This window comes from Malus domestica, chromosome 15 (genome assembly GCF_042453785.1).
Source record: "Malus domestica chromosome 15, GDT2T_hap1".
NCBI classification, from domain to species: domain Eukaryota; kingdom Viridiplantae; phylum Streptophyta; class Magnoliopsida; order Rosales; family Rosaceae; genus Malus; species Malus domestica.
The window spans coordinates 47,948,273-47,954,623 of NC_091675.1; positions in this window are offsets into that span (position 1 = coordinate 47,948,273).

The window sequence follows — 6,351 nt, forward strand, 5'->3', positions numbered from 1 at the left end:
ATGATATTAAGGGTGAAAACTCTTATATATTAATTATATATTTATTTTAGGAAATTATTATCGGCATTCCAAAATCCTCATTTTGCACTTCAAATTTTCTATATTTAGAAAGAAAATACACTTATGAGGAATGCAAAATGAGATTTTTTAAAATTGTAATAACACTTCCCTTATTTTATGGGTAAATTACACAAAACTATCTTAACTATTGGTCGAACCACAATGTCATATCTCATCTTTAAAACATTACAATGTCATACCTTATCTTATAAATTTATTGCAATGTCAAATCTTCTCAAGTTGTCTGTCAATTTCTCTATTAAATGTTGACGTAGCTTATACTGGATCCCACTCCCTCTCTAGAAGTTTCACGTTGTTTTATGAAACACGTGGATTATGTCATAGGATGACACATGTATATTACATTAAAAAATTTAAAAATTAAAGTTCATTTTTCCCATAAATCGTGCAATTCAGCCCTAACCGTGGGACCCAGATCTACTCCTGAACATTCACTGCCGAGCCTCCGACCCAATTTGGTCGTGGCAGTTACAAGCATATCTTATGACTGATAACAAATTTTCCTTTTATAATGGGGTTTCACATCAAAAAGTATGTTTCTCTCTCTTCTAATCTCAATTTCACCCAATTCCCCTTGATCTTAATAATGGGTTTCACATCAAATTTTTTTTCTTTTAATAGAAAAGTTAACTGAGGTATAACATTACAATAAATTCGTAAGTAGATGTATGACATTGTAACGATTTTATAAGTTGATGTATGACATTGTAATTTTTAAAAGATGAGGTGTGAGTTTGTTGGAAAATCCAAAGTTGAAGTGTTAAAATGTAATGTACCCTTATTTTACAATATGACTGATATGAAATTCTAGTCTCCGACAATAATTGTAATTTAATTGCAACAAATCTCGAATTAAAATACTAGACGCATTGTCATAAACATGCAACAATATTTTTGTTTTGTATTCCAAATAATTTATTCACAAAACGTTTTATAAAACGTTATTACAAAAAGTGTGACTTTCATGCTCATTTGCTCTTCTTGGTCAACCAAAATTGTATTAGTTTGATTCGTGATTTTAAAATATGGGGAATGTTTGGCCCATTAATATGTGGCGAATCGTTTGGTCCGTCCATGACCTCTAGAAGTGTTCGGTGCGAAGTTGAACAAATGATCGCACTTGTTCACATTAGATTCAACCATTGACATCACAAAGGCTATTTGCAATTTTTAATTTTTATTTAACTTTCTCAGAAAAGTCGACGTTCCACCAACGGCTCCAAATTATTTAGATGAATTGGCAGGACTTGTTTTCCTCCATGCATCATTGCCCAACACTGACTCACCCAGCATAAAATATCTGATTCCGTGTTCAGTGTTCGCAACCTACGCCACTAGAATTGTTCTGCCCATCTTCCAGTAGTTTTCATTCCCGCTTGAGAGAGAATGTTACACATATATTCAAACTCATAACTATAACATCGCAGAAAGTTGCGATTTTACCGTTAAATTAATTGGTCATATGAATAATAATTAAATTACTCGTAAACATAAATAATGCTTCTTTTCGATGTGGAATTTAAACTCTCAATAGGCCCATTTTCTTATGTGTGACAAATTTTTAAACTTAACACGTTACAATAAAAATCGAGTGACGTGAAGCACGTTTATTCATTGGGGTTCACACGTGAAATTATCTGTTCTAAGTTCTAACACTATAAAATAGTTGAAATTTCACTAGAAAATCTCTTGGCTTCTAAAACTGTAAACTGGTATTAGTTTTACAATTTAATTTCACTCACGATAAAAAGTGTCGGAGGTTAAACTAGGAAAGTGAAAATCAGTACTCACATAACTCTTCTTTTATCAGTTGAGGTCATCCATTTGGCTTGCTTTATAAATAAAAAAGTAGTAATAACCAATGGCCAAGCGACAGATCCACCCAACATAATAATTATCAAGGATTTCAATTTCTGTGGTCAAGCGCTTAATACGGGAATAAAAATCTCATTAGATTTTAGTGGACGTAATTGAAGCTTCGTTCATATCACATGGCAAAGAAAGTTGACAAAGAAAATTGACAAAGAAAGTTGGCAGGGGAGGTAACAACTGAGGCAGGGTAGCACTAATTCTCGATCTAATTTGGGATTTTCCCAATGAAATGTTTGAAAAATGGGTTTCCGCTCTCCTCTTTAACCTTCTGCACAATTGATTTTTATTTCATTTATTGTTAAAACAAATTTTATAATACGACTATATTGTTATATTATTATACGGGATGCTATGGTGCGCGATGTCATCTAAGTTATTCTATTTTTTTTTTGGGTTTAATATTCACTCGGATAGACAAACAAGAAAAATAGTATTTAAAATTAAAATTTTTATTGGCTTATTTACGGCAATACTTTCCGATGCTCAATTTCATTCTTACTTTGCCTCCTAAAATTTAAATTTTCTCGCTTCACACGTTGAAATTGAAATTGTGTCTCTGCACGACTTTGACAACTGGTGTGAGTCGTGACATAAAATGGTACCCCCCTCTTGCTGATTTGTATGTTATGTGGTAAAAAATAATTATAATAAAAAGTTAATTTGTAAAATTAATTAGCTTATATAAAAAATTAAAATCTTTTTCAAGAAAAAAAAAATCCAAAAGCTTCTCTACCCCATCCCGTCCCGTAAGTCGTGTTCCCTTCTTCCCATCCTAAACAGTGCCATGGTTGCAGCCCAATGCTTCCATCCCTGTAAAACCCACGCAACAATACTCTAGCCATGTTGATCGGAACTAGCTGTAATATTATCAAAATTGGAGGTATTTCTTTAGATTAATTCCATGTTCCAAAAAATAAATAGAAATCCAACAACCAAGCATTTGCCATCTTTTGCTTTCAGTTTATATTGTTGTTTGGGTCTGAAATATTGGATTTGGACCGAAGATAGATGTGGTGAAGCCTAGATTTCTTGTGAGGAGGAGCCTCACACAAGTATAGAAGAAGAAGAAAAACCGAATAGTGGTTATAAAATTACTAATGCAAACATCATAATATATATCTAAATAATTAAGTAGTCAAAATTAATATATGCATGGATAATTTTATCTATTCATAGTAATCATAATTATTCTCAATGTATTTCATATTTTGAAACCATTGCATGATGTCATCTATACTATTGAAAGAATTATTAAGAGAACTTTAACGAAAAACTTCCGGTACTGTTCACTTTAACAAAAAAATCACATTTTTACACTAAAAAGTCAATTATGGTACTATTCACTTTCCCCTTTATTTTGTTAATATCGTTAAAACTCAAAGTTTTTAAACTCTTTTCATTAGTTTTCCTAATTATTAAACTCGATAGAGAGAATTACTAAAATAACCCTAAAACTCAAGTAAGAGGTGTGATAGAATATAAACAAATGTTTTATAGTGAATAATAGAGTATTACAAACCTTTTTGTTCTTTATTTAGTAAATTTGGGATTTGGAATGGCTAAATATATGAAAATTCAAGGAGAATAGGGAATAACTGTGCTAGCACATAAGTGAAAGACAATTTTTTAATTAAAATTGAATGATGGTTTTTTTTTTTTTTGGACAAACGATATTATCTACACTAAAAGGAGGGGGTAGGCTTAGCCTCACAATGGGCTAGCAATAATGTGGTTCAAATTCGCGTTTGGCAAGAATCAAACCTAAGCCCTCTCACTTACAAGTGAAGAGAAATACCATTAGACCGTAATACTAGGTGGCGAATGATGGGTTATAATTTAAATATTATTGATTTGTGATAGGGTGGTGCTATCCACACACATTTTTTTTACCTTCCACATATTCCTCTCAAATTTTGACCGTCAGATTGAATGAATTGAAGAAGACCGAATGACATAAATTAACAGTGGGTGTGTGAAAGGTAAAAAATGGTAGGTGAATAGTACCACCCTCTATGATAAATGACCATTTAAAATATATACTTAATTTTGGGATGGGATCTGTTGCATGCAAAATAGATAATGATTGAATTTGTATTACTTGTTGAGAAAAGTTGCAAAGCAATAGAAACAGGTGTAATACTAATCTTATTTTTTAACTCAGGGTAGGCCTAGGATTACTGTAGTCCTTAACTGCCTCCACCAGTGGATGGATGATTCACATTAGGGTTTAATTCTTGGCTCAATATAATGCTTTATGCTAGGTCATAGTGAGATTCGGCTAAGTCCTAACATAAGTGGATTCTTAATGGATCAGGTTGAGAAATGATTCAGCCAAGTTCTAATTGAAGTAAATTTTTTATAGATCAGAATGGGTTTTGATAAGATTCAAATTATTACAAGAGTCAAAACTTGTGGTTGATCAAAAAAGAAATGAATCTAATGCAATGAGGACTAGGTTCAGAATCCTAGTTCTAGTCTAAGTGATCGAAACCATGTGCAGATCGGTTTTGGTTGGTGATAAGATAATGTTGAGAATATCTACAGAAGCGCCGAAGAAGTGTATTCTGTTAGGACTTTACTTCGACATATGTGGTCATTACAAAACTTGCTCTTATAAATAGAAGTGAGTGTGCAACGACCTTCAACTCAACACACAAACGCTCTGCGCGTTTTATGCGAACCCTTCTCACACTCTGAGAAATCACTAACTACTCTAACTTCGTCATCACACCTTCAGTATGGGATAAGAGCACTGTGTTGATTACCGGCGACATCTTTAGTTTGGATTAATAGCACTGGAGCCATAAAATTAGGCGATCGAGAAGTATCTAATGTTTAGATTAATATCACTACTTCAAGTTTGACTGATTATCTATCCAACTCTTAGTCAGCGATGAGTCTTTTGATTATTTCGCCAAACGAGGTCACTTCACTATATTCCAGCAGTGTGAAGTGTTCTATGATTGGTTATTCCCAAGTGCATTTCAGAATTCGACATTCTGACAGCTGAATAATGTTTACCATCAAAATACTTATCTCTTTTGAGTATTCGTGTCCTTATAGTCTGATACTGATTCGGCGCACTTATATTTTCACAAATATAGTTGAGGTAGTTGAACCTGGTGTAGGAGATCCTAAACTTCGCAGTGACTAGCAACCTTGTCTTCAGGTTGTAGAGCCCTAATCCAAGATGTGTTCCTTCCGCGGTCGATCACTCGAGTACAAAAGTCAACAACACATTTGACACCACCACCACATGCATTCTACTCGTCGAACGAGCTCGGTCAACAAGTTGGTAAGCCTGTAAACACCAGAAGATATAATTAGCTTATTAATTGCTTGGCCTGCATGCCACGTAGACTTGATAATTTTTAGGATCAACAATTGTGTTAATTTATGCCGTTGAGGAAGAATTTTTCTTTTTAAAAGCAAAAATTTTCAATTGTTTGTTTCCGGGCTTAGCTAGGTTACTTCCATTCTTTGCTTCGGGCGTCAATCAATCTATCACAGGCCATTCTGTCATTGTTTAATTTCTGGTTGTCTGATCACACTTGAAATTATGTATTCACTCACTTTCTATTCTGGTTGAGAAAGGGAATATGTTTGATCGGTTTTATAAGTAACTCTCATCTGCCTGACTTGGCTCAGCTTGATGCAGCTGTACTTTATATTGATTGGATTGCTCTTGCTTATTCTTTGATTTTGACTTTTGAATATCTTTTTTTACTACGCAAAAATAAATGCAGACATAATGTTCCTCTTAATTTAATTTTACTAACATGTTTTTTTCACATGGAATACATTTTTAACAAGAATTGGATCCCACTTCGCCTCACATCAGCGTGTTAACGGCTTTATGAGATTTTTTTTAATAGAATGGGACAATGCGTGATATAATTTGAGTTTTAAAGTGTTAATAAGAATGAAATTGAGTTTTATTTGGAAAAGATATTATCTACGGATCTTTTCCACAAAGCTTATGAATCAATAGATCCGGACGCTTGATATTTGATCCACCGGCTAAAATTATTATGATTTTTAAAGGAACCTCCTATTTTAAACCGTTGGATCAAATTTTAAAGGTCCAAATTTATTGATCCACGGGGTTTTGGTGAAAGAGATTCAAAGAGGATCTCTTTCCTTTTATTTGTAGTAAATGTCTTTTTTATTTTTAAGTTTCGAATGTGGTTCACATTTTTGTTATATATAACGGATAGAACTTCACTAATGGAAAGATCAGTAGCAGCTCCTGTTGTTTATGCCCAATCACGGCTGGACATGTGTCCAAATTTTCATAAAAAAATAAAAATTTGGACAGCAGTCGAACTGGACGCTAAATTAGCAGATTTTCTTTGTGTGGGACCAAGCGCAGGAAAACAAGAAATAAAAAATTTGAAA